This window comes from Myxocyprinus asiaticus, chromosome 2 (assembly GCF_019703515.2).
Source record: "Myxocyprinus asiaticus isolate MX2 ecotype Aquarium Trade chromosome 2, UBuf_Myxa_2, whole genome shotgun sequence".
NCBI lineage: Eukaryota > Metazoa > Chordata > Actinopteri > Cypriniformes > Catostomidae > Myxocyprinus > Myxocyprinus asiaticus.
This window is the reverse complement of record NC_059345.1, coordinates 36,898,222-36,911,057: the sequence shown is the minus strand read 5'-3', so window position 1 is coordinate 36,911,057 and position 12,836 is coordinate 36,898,222. Positions and strand designations below refer to the sequence as shown.

Genomic DNA, 12,836 nt, shown 5'->3' with positions numbered 1-12,836 from the left:
GACAGTGCAGACTTTTTTGCATATCTGTCAAAACTCCATAAAAAGAAGTAAATCAATCCTGTCATAATACACTTACACAACTACCATATTACCGTAGACTTTGTCATTTCAAACCAGTCTGGCCATTCTCTGTTCGCCTCTTTAATCAACAAGGCATTTCTGTCCACAGAACTGCCCCTCACTGGATGTTTTTTTTTTTTTTTTGGCACCATTCTGAGTAAATTCTAGAGACTGTTGTGCGTGAAAATCGCAGGAGATCAGCAGTTACAGAATTACTCAAACCAGCCCATCTGGCACCAATAAACATGCCATGGTCCAAATTACTGAGATCAAATTTTTCCCCATTCTGATGGTTGATATGAACATTAACTGAAGCTCCTGACCCGTATCTGCATGATTTTATGCACTGGTGCCACACGATGGCTGATTCGATAATCGCATGGATGTTTGTTGGTGCCAGACAGGCTATTTTTTTTTCTTTTTTTTTTATACGTTTTTATCCCCTTTTCTCCCAATTTGGAATGCCCAATTCCCACTACTTAGTAGGTCCTCATGGTGGCGTGGTTACTAACCTCAATCCGGGTGGCAAAGGACAAGTCTCAGCTGCCTCCGCTTCTGAGACAGTCAATCCGCGCATCTTATCACGTGGCTCCTTGTGCATGACACTGCGGAGACTCCGCATGTGGAGGCACATGCTACTCTCCACGATCCACACACAGCTTACCACGTGAGAACTTGAGGGCGAGAACCACTAATCGCGACCACAAGGAGGTAACCCCATGTGACTCTACCCTCCCTAGCAACCGGGCCAATTTGGTTGCTTAGGAGACCTGGCTGGCGTCACTCAGCACGCCCTGGATTCGAACTTGCGGCTCCAGGGGTGGTAGTTAGCATCAGTACTCGCTTTGCATAAATCACAATAATAAGAGTGTATATATAAGGTGTATTATAAACAATGTGTATTATAAGGTGTATTATAATGCATTCAGATGTCTTTATAATGCATTATAAATCTATTTTCCAATGCATTTAATATACTGGTTTTATAGAAAGTGTTAACAAATTTCCCCATTATCATTTTAGTTACATGGAAACCTTAATGAAAACCTCATGAAATAGTTTGATGAGCACAGTATCCATTCCTCAGTTGACATATTTCCTATTGAGAAAGGAAGATGGTGCAGGGCATATTGAACTTCTCATCCCTTTTATAAAATATCCAATAGCCTTTTTTTGCACAGTCGTGAACCATGATTTGCTACTTGCTGTTGCTAGTCAGAAGCAGGTGATATTGATGCAAGGGACATTATCATTCTAGAGAGCATTTTATTGAATAAAAGTTGGAGTACACTTATGAGTGCAAGATAAGTAATCAATATTTAGTCAATTTTCCTGGAAAAGAAAGACTGTTAATTTTGAATGCTTATTCTTTGAATACTAAATGTTATTTTTGTCAACATTTAGGAGTACATTAGCATTTAGTTGGCCTCAAAGCTTACCGACATGTACTAAAAGGCAAAAAAACAAAACAGCTTATTTTTAAACAGATCATTGGTGCATAAAAATATTTCTTTTTTTTTTATTTCTTTTTTTTATTAAATAAAATGCCAAAAGTGTTCTTTAAGAGGCTTGGTTAGTGTTCGTCTTCAGTAATTATAATTATGGTATGCCCCCAACTAGATCGCTAGGTAAACATGTGCATGAGTGTGCTTGCTAGTTATATCTGTAAGCATCAATAAATTCAGTTCTGCCAATCTAGTTAAGATGTAAAAGAAGCCAGTTACATCACCACACGCCTGCACAAAGAGTGTCCTGTAAGAATGTAACATTGCACTTTGTCGGAAGAGGCTTATGAGTTTGTATGTGTGAGTTGAAGCCTGTATAGTCCACTCTCCATTAATTTAATGCCCGGCTGCCTATCATCATGCACAGATGCCTATGGACACATAAATGGCACTCTTGTGTGTGTGAGTGTGTGTGTGTTTGCACAAGTTTGTAGCCTACTGAGCCTAATGACGTGGAAAGATAGCGTATGCCACTGCAGCACACTCCTTTATTTACAAACACACATTTACACACACACTCACACTCATTAGCTGATCAGTACAGTAATGATAATTAACACATAAAACACTTGCTTTTTCTCTGCCTCTCTCCCTCTCTCTCTCTCTCTCTCTCTCTCTCTGTCATTAAGATGATATCATTGAGCACTGAGATGGAATGGTTACGTCTGTTCATTCATTAGAGAATCCATCCATCTGGTGTGTTTGGGTGTGTGTGTGCGTTTAGTGGGCAGTGTGCCCATCGATCTGAAAGGCTTCATTAGATAAGTGCTGACATCACAGATTGATGTCTCTTTAAGGTAGCCTGCCACAGCGCTGACAAGGGAAATCAGAGATATTGACTCTCTGTGTGTTTGTGTGTTTTCGATGCTTGTAGATGAGAGTAGTGTATGTAAAGTGTGCACATGCATTATGGGATCATTGCATTATGCTTGCAGGTGAATTTGTGGGTGGAGGGGTGTGTTTGTGTGTGTGTCCTTTTGTTTATTGGGCTTCTGAGCTTTAGGTGTTCACTAATGATTGTTGTTACACACTCGGCTGTGCAGCTAAGGGCCTTGTCAATCTGTCAGCCTCATACACACAACAAGCTTTTAAGACAAAGAAAGAAGAGAGAGAGAGTACATTGAAAGAAGAGAGGAGGGAGAAAAGAAAAGAAAAGAAGACTCTATATACATTATTCTTCATATGCTGTATATTATGTCTGCCATTGGCTAACTGCTCACAAACACAAACATTATCAGACTGATTACAACCAATTCACAATTTCCACAGACCGTAAAGAAAGAAAAACGACAGGCGATGAGGATAGATATAAACTGAGAGAGAATAAAATATAGAGAGAGAATCATTGAGTGAGAGTTTATCTGTGTTTAACCCATGTCTCGAGTACTGATAGTGGATTGATTAGGGATGTTGTTACCATTCAAAGCATTTTACTAATGAAGACCAGGGCAGGATCATTTTCATTGACTACCTCTGAGCCAATATTGATCACAGTGTAGATTGAGCCACAGAAGTGAGTGTGTACAGGTTTGGTGTAGAGTGTTTTTGAAAATGTCCTTTCTAATGTACGGTGGCAAGAAAAAGTATGTGAACCCTTTGGAATTGTCTGCATTTATGTATAAATTTGTTTTTAAATCTGGTTTGATCTTCATCTAAGTTACAATAATGAACAAACACAATCTGTTTTAACTAGTGACACACAAACTATTGAATTGTTCTTGTACATATTGAATGCATCATTCATTCAGTTTGGAAAAAGTATGTGAACCCCTAGGCTAATGATGTCAACAAAAGCTAATTAGATTTAGTATTTTCAAACCTGTCATCCAATTAAGGAAACAAGATTGGAGGTGTGGGTTAGAGCTACTTTTACTTATAAAAAGCACTCAAAAATGTTGTGTATGCTATTCACAAGAAGCATCTGCTGATGTGGACTATGTCTGGCAAAAAAAGAGATCTTAGAAGACCTGTGATCAAGAATTGTTGCTTTGCATAAATCTGGAAAGGGTTACAAAGAATCTCGAAGAGCATAGATATTCATCTGTCCACAGTTAGACAAACTGTCAATAAATTGAGACGAATTAGTACTGTGGCTACTTTCACTAGAAGTGGCCGTCCAACCAAGATAACTCAAAAGGCAAACCGCAATGAGGTAAAAATAAACCCTAGAGAGACAGCTAAAGACTTGAAGGAATCATTGGAACTGGTTAACCACTTGGTTCATGAGTCTACCAGATAGAAAACATTTAAAAGACATGGTTTCCATGGCAGGACATCATGAAGGAAGCTGCTGCTATCCAACAAAAACATTGCCGCTTGCCAGAAATTTGCCAAAGACCACCTTGACACTCCACAACGCTACTGGGAAAGTGTTTTGTGGACTGATGAAACTAAGGTTGAATTGTTTGGGAAGAACAGGCAGCACTACGTATGGCGTAAAATGGGATATGGAGGTAAGGCCATGGTCGAGTGCCCATCTGGGGAGAGAGAGAGCGGTAAGGACATCCACCTGAGATGAATTATGACTAATTACCATCTCTGTGTTCACAGTGAGAGTCGGGGGAGATAAAAAGACAGTCAGTTCACAGAGAGAGGGGAGAGACAGACAGACCAGAGTCTTCGTGTCTGACCCCTGAGAGAGAGTCTTGTGTAAATAAAATGGACTCACGTGAACTGTGGAAACCGGTTCCAGCTTCCTCCTTTATCTGCCCAACCTGAACCTTTGTTACACTGGTGCTGAAACCCGGGATAAAGAAGGAAGCAGGAACCGGTTTCCACAGTTCACGTGAGTCCGTTTTATTCACAAATAACCAGCAATCGCTGTACTGCTGCACTCAAAACATAAGACGGCTTTTCAGCATCACTCAAATAAACAGTCCGCTTTTCAGCTTCACACAACACAAGACTCTCTCTCGGGGATCAGACACGAAGACTCTGGTCTGTCTCTCTCTCCCCTCTCTCTCTGTGAACTGGCCATCTTTTTTATCTCCCCTGACTCTCACTGTGAACATATGGTAATTAATCACAATTCATCTCAGGTGGATGTCCTTACTGCTCTTTCTCTCAACCCAAACCGGCGCTCGACCACACCCTCACCTCCACAAGGGCCCAACATGAAAACATCTTCCCAACGGTGAAGTACAGTGGAGGGAGCATCATGATTTGGAGCTACTTTGCTGAAAAATGACAGGGTTGCTGTACGCCAGCTGAAGCTCATTAGAAGTTGGTTGATGCAGCAGGACAATAACCCTAAACATCAAAGTAAATCCACTACAGGATGGCTTCAAAAAAAGAAAATCCAACCCTTTGGAGTGGCCCAGTCAGAGCCCAGACCTTAACCCAATAGAGATGCTGTGGAATGACCTCAAGAGAGCCGTGCACACAAAATACCCTAAGAATATGTCTGAGGTGAAGCAGTTCTGTAAGGAAGAATGGTCCAAAATTCCTTCTGAATGTTGTGCAGGTCTAATCCGCAGCTACCAGAAATGCTTGGTTGAGGTTATTGCTGCCAAAGGAGGATCGACCAGTTATTTAATACAAGGGTTCACTTACTTTTTCCACAGCACTGTGAATGTTTAATGGGATGTGTTCAATAAATACATAAAATATTATAATTGTTTGTGTGTTTTTAGCTTAAGCACATTGTGTTTGTCTGTACTTGTGACTTTACTGAAGATGAGATCACATCTTATGACTAATTAATACAGAAAACCAACTAATTCCAAAGGGTTCATATACTTGTTCTTGCCACTGTAGTAAAACATGACACAACGGCCAAGTGAGGACATTTGAAAGGGTCCTCGCTAGTTAAAAGGGCTCATAGATCACTCAAATCAAGTTTGGCTCTAAACTATTAACAGGTGTGTGTGGGTGTTAGGCTTAGGGGTAGGGTATATCAAACATCATTACCTCAGAGTAAAAGCCATTGAATCTATGAGTCGCATATATCAAGAAAGAAACAAACTTGTGTGTATGTGTGGATTTGAGTGTACATGTTACATATGTAAGTATGCCTTCAAGGGTTTATCCGGTTCTGCCACTTAATATAAAAATGTATATTGCCAGCCATGAATAAAAGCCTGTATTATCTGGGTTGCCATGATTTTGCTAAGCAGTACGTGTTCCTGGATCAACATCCTTGTTCTCGCTTTTAAAAGTAGACAAGAGCCTCAGCAGTGCTGTACAGCATGACTTTAGCTGTGGGTCATTGGAGAGTGTTTTAATGTTGTAGTGCTATTTCTGTGGTCTTCATGTCTGACCTATTTTTCATGGCTGTGGTTGCATCAATATTCCTAGAATATAATGGCCTGCTAAATGCTTCTTAACTGGTTATTTGTGGTTAAATAATTCTCACTTTACTGATTGTAGTTTTGGCTTTTGTACTTTTGCACAGCATTGTAGCAGTTTGGATGATAAAATCATATTTTGATCATGCATTAAAATTATATTAAACAGCCTGGTGGCTTAATAAAACTATGCTTTTTGGCTCCCCGTTCTTGTAATGTGTGAAAGCAAAATAAAAAGTTGGAGCTGGAAGTTTTAGTGAGAGATAAGCATAAATTTGCCTGTTTTAAGTGTTTAGTTTAACACAGGCAGTGTTAGCAGCCCCAGGCTGTAACCCTGCTGGGCCCAGCTCACCCAAGGCTCTTTTCCCATTGGCTGCCTCCAGGAGATTAAAGAGAATTAATGCCACCTGATTGGCTGATTAAAATTTCATAAGGCTTTGCGGAATGTACAGCATTGCTTGGTTTTTATAATTCATGCTGTTGAAAGGTTTAACCTGTTAAAAGGGAAGCGGTTTTGATGTGGAGTTCATTTACATATAGTGTGTGAACAAATGAGATTAGATATAGTGAGGCCATGCGCAGAAAATTGCTGGCAGTGTCAGTCTTTTTTCTTTTAAACGTCTGTATGTGGTGCTGTGAATAGTTCAGTTATGGTTTGATATGGTCTGCAGTGGCTAAGTGACTTACTGGCAATTATACAACATATACACTCAAAGCAAGTGGTGCAGAGGCAAAATTATTTTCTTTAATCCAAGTTTTACAGCATTAGTTAATATCATAGGTCAAAAGAAACTTTAATTTGCATCAAAAATTCTCTGTCTTCTCTCTTTCATAAGCCTCTGTTAAATCTCCCAGGGTGTTGTTCAGTATTTTATTCAGCTTGTCAGAAACGGTAACAGATCTATTGTGGGATGATTATTACAGAGTTTTGTTGAAAGCCACTAATCAACAGAGCAATTAAAAACAATAAATAAGGCATCCAGCTTTAGCTGCAGCTTAGACAAAACAATCCCCTCCTGGTGGACACGTATGTTGGAAGGGAAGAGGGGAGAAATGACACACACACACACACACACACACACACACACACACACACACACTCTCTCTCTCTCTCTCTCTCTCTCTCTCTCTCTCTCTCTCTCTCTCACTCTCTCTTTTACTCTGTATCCCTCAATGGTTGTTATTTATCCCCTTTTTATTATCTCTCAGTTAACATAATTACACATATTTTGCAACATGAGAGGTTGTTTATGTACACTGGCGGCCAAAAGTTTGGAATAATGTGATTTTGCTCTTATGGAAAGAAATTGGTACTTTTATTCACCAAACTTGCATTCAACTGATCACAATGTATAGTCAGGACATTAATAACGTGAAAAATTACTATTACAATTTGAAAAAAAAAAAAAAAAATGTAACTGCTTCAAAGAGTTCTCATCAAAAACATCCTCCACATGTATCAATGACAGCTTTGCAGATCCTTGGCATTCTAGCTGTCAGTTTGTCCAGATACACAGGTGACATTTCACCCCACACTTCCTGTAGCACTTGCCATAGATGTGGCTGTCTTGTCGGGCACTTCTGTGGCTGATCCCACAAAAGCTCAGTGGGGTTAAGATCCATAACACTCTTTTCCAATTATCTGTTGTCCAATGTCTGTGTTTCTTTGCCCAATCTAACCTTTTCTTTTTGTTTTTCTGTTTCAAAAGTGCCTTTTTCTTTGCAATTCTTCCCATAAGGCCTGCACCCACGAGTCTTCTCTTTACTGTTGTACATGAAACTGGTGTTGAGCGGGTAGAATTCAATGAAGATGTCAGCTGAGGACATGTGAGGCGTCTATGATGTACTTATCCTCTTGTTTAGTTTTACATCTGGGCCTTCCACATCTCTTTCTGTCCTTGTTAGAGCCAAAACAAACAAACACAAAGACAATGTTAAGCTTCATTTAACAAAACAAATAGCTTTCAGCTGTGTTTGATATAATGGCAAGTGATTTTCTAGTACCAAATTAGCAATTTAGCATGATTACTCAAGGATAAGGTATTGGAGTGATGGCTGCTGGAAATGGGGCCTGTCTAGATTTGATCAAAAATGACTTTTTTCAAATAGTGATGGTGTTGTTTTTTACATCAGTAATGTTCTGACTATACTTTGTGATCAGTTGAATGCCACTTTGGTGAATTAAAGTACCAATTTACTTCTGAAACAGCAAAATCTGTACATTATTCCAAACTTTTGGCCACCAGTGTATATGTTAGATTTGGCATTGTCACTGATAAGGAGATAATATAAACTCAGCAAAAAAAGAAACGTCCTCTCACATTCAACTGCTTTTATTTTCAGCAAACTTAACAAGTGTAAATATTTGTATGAACATAAAAAGATTCAACAACTAAGACACAAACTGAACAAGTTTCACAGACATGTGACTAACAGAAATGGAATAATGTGTCCATTTCTTCATACTGAAGTAACAGTCAGTATCTGGTGTGGCCACCAGCTACATTAAGTACTGCAGTGCATCTCCTCCTCATGGACTGCACCAGATTTGCCAGTTCTTGCTGTGAGATGTTACCCCACTCTTTCACCAAGGCACTTGCAAGTTCCCAGACATTTCTGGGGGGAATGGCCCTAGCCCTCACCCTCCGATCCAACAGGTCCCAATGGGTCAATGGGATTGAGATTCAGGCTCTTCGCTGGCCATGGCAGAACACTGACATTCCTGTTTGCAGGAAATCATGCACAGAACGAGTAGTATGGTTGGTGGCATTGTTATGCTGGAGGGTCATGTCAGGATGAGCCTGCAGGAAGGGTACCACATGATGGAGGGGGATGTCTTCCTTGTAACACACAGTGTTGAGATTGCCTGCAATGACAACAAGCTCAGTCCGATGATGCTGTGACACACCGCCCCAGACCATGACGGACCCTCCACCTCCAAATCGATCCTGCTACAGAGTACAGGCCTCTGTGTAACGCTCATTCCTTCAACGATAAACGCGAGTCCGACCATCACCCCTGGTGAGACAAAACCACGACTCCTCAGTGAAGAGCACTTTTTGCCAGTCATGTCTGGTCCAGCGAAGGTGGGTTTGTGCCCATAGGCGACGTTGTTGCCAGTGATGTCTGGTAAGGACCTGCCTTACAGCAGGCCCACAAGCCCTCAGTACAGCCTCTCTCTGCCTATTGCGGAAAGTCTGAGCACTGATGGAGGGATTGTGCGTTCCTGGTGTAATTCGGGCAGTTGTTGTTGCCATCCTGCACCTGTTCCGCAGGTGTGATATTCGGATATACCGATCCTGTGCAGGTGTTGTTACACGTGGTATGCCACTGCGAGTATGATCAGCTGTCCTTCCTGTCTCCCTGTAGCGCTGTTTTAGGCATCTCACTGTAAGGACATTGCAGTTTATTGCCCTGAACACATCTGCAGTCCTCATGCCTCCATGCAGCATGCCTAAGGCACATTCACGCAGATGAACAGGGATCCTGGGCATCTTTCTTTTGGTGTTTTTCAGAGTCAGTAGAAAGGTCTCTTTAGTGTCATACGTTTTTATAACTGTGACCTTAATTGCCTACCGTCTGTAAGCTGTTAGTGTCTTAACGACTGTTCCACAGGTGCATGTTCATTAATTGTTTCTGGTTCATTGAACAAGCATGGAAAACATTGTTTAAACCCTTTACAATAAAGATCTGTAAAGTTATTTGGATTTTTACAAAATTATCTTTAAAATACAGTGTCCTGAAAAGGGACGTTTCTTTTTTTTGCTGAGTTTAGTTGTGCCAGCTACATGTGTTTAGCACACCAAACTGAACTCGGTGCCAAAGGCAAAGATCCAGCATTCAAAATCAATGCAGAGAAAAAGAGACACTCAGAGAGAAAGCATGTACATAATACTAGGTTTGATGTCCACAGGTGGGTTGTGGTATTAAAGGAAAATTACAGGGTAAAAACAAGCTTTGTCGACAGCTTAAGTGACATGCTGTCAATTACCACAGAAAATAATTTCAGTTCAGTTTGTAAAGCCAAAGGAAAAATGTGTGCACAGTAATACACTTCTGTACAGTGGAAGCCTAAGGGGCATGGTGACTGGAAGTTTTAAAAGAAGAAATGTGTGTAACACTTTCTATGAATCCCAAATTTGTAATGCATTGTAAAGGCATTATAAATACATAATACTGCATTCATAATGTCTCATAACACACCTTATAATAACTTATAACTTCTCATAAATAATTATGGCTACAGTTGCAAAACATTGTAAGACTTCCCCTATTCATAGTTGTACTTTAGAGTATAATGCATTATAACACAAGCAACATCCAATTTTAATGCAGCAGAAGTTCATAAAGTTAATCGTATAAGTGCTGTCATGCAAAAGCAGCATAATGTAAACAGTCAAAAGGCTTTATGACGTGATCATATTATAAGTGGTCTTTGCCTGCTTTAAGTAACAAACTTGTAACATACAATACATAACAAGTCAAACATATGTAATGAAAGTTATTTATAAAATAAGTCTCCAAATAAGAGCACAAACTTAACATTTAAGTTTATTGAATGGAGTCCAGTATAGAATCAGTTTGATTTTTTTATTTTTTATTCTTGGGTGAAGAAGATTGGCTACATGTGTGATCAACATTACATATTTAGAGTTTCTGATATATATTTAGCCTTTAAGCTTTACAAGTGTTTTCATAATATATCAAAATTTACATTGAATGTGTGTTATTTTGTATTTTTTGCATGTGTACTGTATATAACTTCCAGCGTGACTTGTAATATCTTATAACCACTTAAAAATATATTATGGATGTTTATAAGAAGATATTTCTTTTGTCACTTTACTTAAAACATACCTATTATATATTACAGATATATACTGTATATAATAAATTATCATTTCTGCAGATAAAATTAAATGTTGCTTGTGTTATAACGCATTATACTCTAAGGTATAACTATGAATTGGAAATTATTACAATGTATTATAATTGTGGTTACAATTATTTATGAGAAGTTATAACATATTATAAGATGTATTATGAGACATTACTAAAGCATTATAATGTATTTACAATTAATTAATTATGGGCTTCATAGAAAGTATTACAGAAATATGAAGCTTTTTTTGTGAAAATATTTACAGGAATGATTCAGTAAAAAAAAAGAAGAGTATTATTTGATCTTTAAAGTTGAAAACTAAATCATAGTTAGCACAAACTTAATCAGCTATGTGGGACTAGTTTTCTATGTGGATGAACGGATCGTTCGAGAGAGCTGACTGTAACGTAACTCTGCATATTCCTTTAACTTAAATAGCAGAGGGAGCGAGGCTCAAACTGTCCTCAAAATACTCAGACTGACCATTACCAAGCAGAAAGTGCTTCTTAAACACACAATCTCTTTTCAGTTCACATTCCAATTCTTTGTTAATCAACTTAGTGTATAAGCAGGCTTACATTTAGTCTGTGCCCACAGAATTTTTTTTTTTCCACAGAGTTTGAACATCCATCTTGGAAAAATTTCTAAACATCCTATCAATTTAACACCATTTGTAAATCCTTTCTGTAGAATTTCCCCCTAAATCAGCTGAGATAATGCAAAAACATAGATTCCTGTGCCTGCTTATAAGTATTGAACACCAATTAATTTCTTGTCTGCTCCCATTGAAAAGATGTATGGACACATACAGTTCATGTGAGGACATGACTAGACATGCAGTTGTGACATGTACTGATGTACTGTGTGTCAGCGTGCCACACATGCCACCTTATGAATAGCCAAATAGCTTGAAAGGGGGTAGGCTGGTGTATATGTGTGTGTGTGATGAGGTGGTGTTGGTGCCAGGTTCATGGGGCTCTGCTGAGGGTGATATGCCTTAGCAAGATCCTGTGTAGGATAAGCAGAGGAAGCTGTCAGCATTAACATACCGATGCCGGAGGACTTCAGCGGAAACGCCTCTTCAATGCCTGTCTTCTCTTCCCTTCTTGTTTCACTTCCTCGATTCTCCCTCATTTCACCCTTTGTTTCTGTCTTTCTTTTTTTTTTTTTTTTTTGGAATGCCCAATTCCCAATGTGTTCTTAAGTCCTCGTGATGGCCCCACCGATAGCGAACCACATGATAGCGACCACGTGGAGGTTACCCCATGTGACTCTACCCTCCCTAGCAACTGGGCCAGTTTGATTGCTTAGGAGACCTGGCTGAGTCACGCAGCATGTTTCTGTCTTTCTTAACACCACATCTTTTTGCCACACTTTCCCCCTACAGTACTCTTTTCCAAATTAGTGCAAGTTGAATCCAGTTGTTCCTCAATGGGTTTCACCATCTTCTGTAGGTATTTAAAAATATGTGCGTTGGAAGTTATTGGCAAAATTGAGGAAAGATAGCTTGTCAAGTTTGTTCTCCTGTGTAGGTAGGCTGGTGATTACACTCATAAAAGCAGTTTTAAATTCCTTAACTATAAGAACACAGTGCAATAATTACCTTGGCTTGAGACAAGATCAGATGTGATTTTAAAATATACTGACTAACTCTGGTGGGATGTAGCTGCCATTTAGCTACCAACTACTTTCTCAATTTACAACCTTTAAATTGTGTTGTGCTTGAAATAATATACTGAAGTCAGGAAGGGTCTCACACTGGGGTCATTTGACTTTCAGAGAGCATCAGTGAATTGAGTAGACCTTGCCTTTTACCAATGCTTCAACAAGAATCAGAGGATGTTGGCAGCTCAGACAGAGATTGTGTGTGTGTTTGTGTGTGTCATTCCCTTGTGTTTACTCCTAGTTCCTGTTTTGGTTTGTAAGAGCATCTGTTGATCATGTCGGTCTCCTAGTCTGAGATTTGAGCATAACCATGCCCTCTCTTTCTCTCTCCTTGTCTCTTATTAAAGGTAGGCTGGTAGCAGTGGGGCATGTACTTTTTAGAGTATTAAAACCTGCCTCTGCAGATTTGCACGTCTTTTGATCAGCCCTGTCAGGTGA

General features: G+C 39.4%; 1 protein-coding gene across 2 annotated transcripts in view; it reads left to right on the top strand.

Annotated features, from left to right (window-relative positions):
* LOC127415990 (alpha-ketoglutarate-dependent dioxygenase FTO-like) overlaps nt 1-12,836 on the top strand; it is a 252,691-nt gene that overhangs the window by 213,480 nt on the left and 26,375 nt on the right. The window lies entirely within an intron of this gene.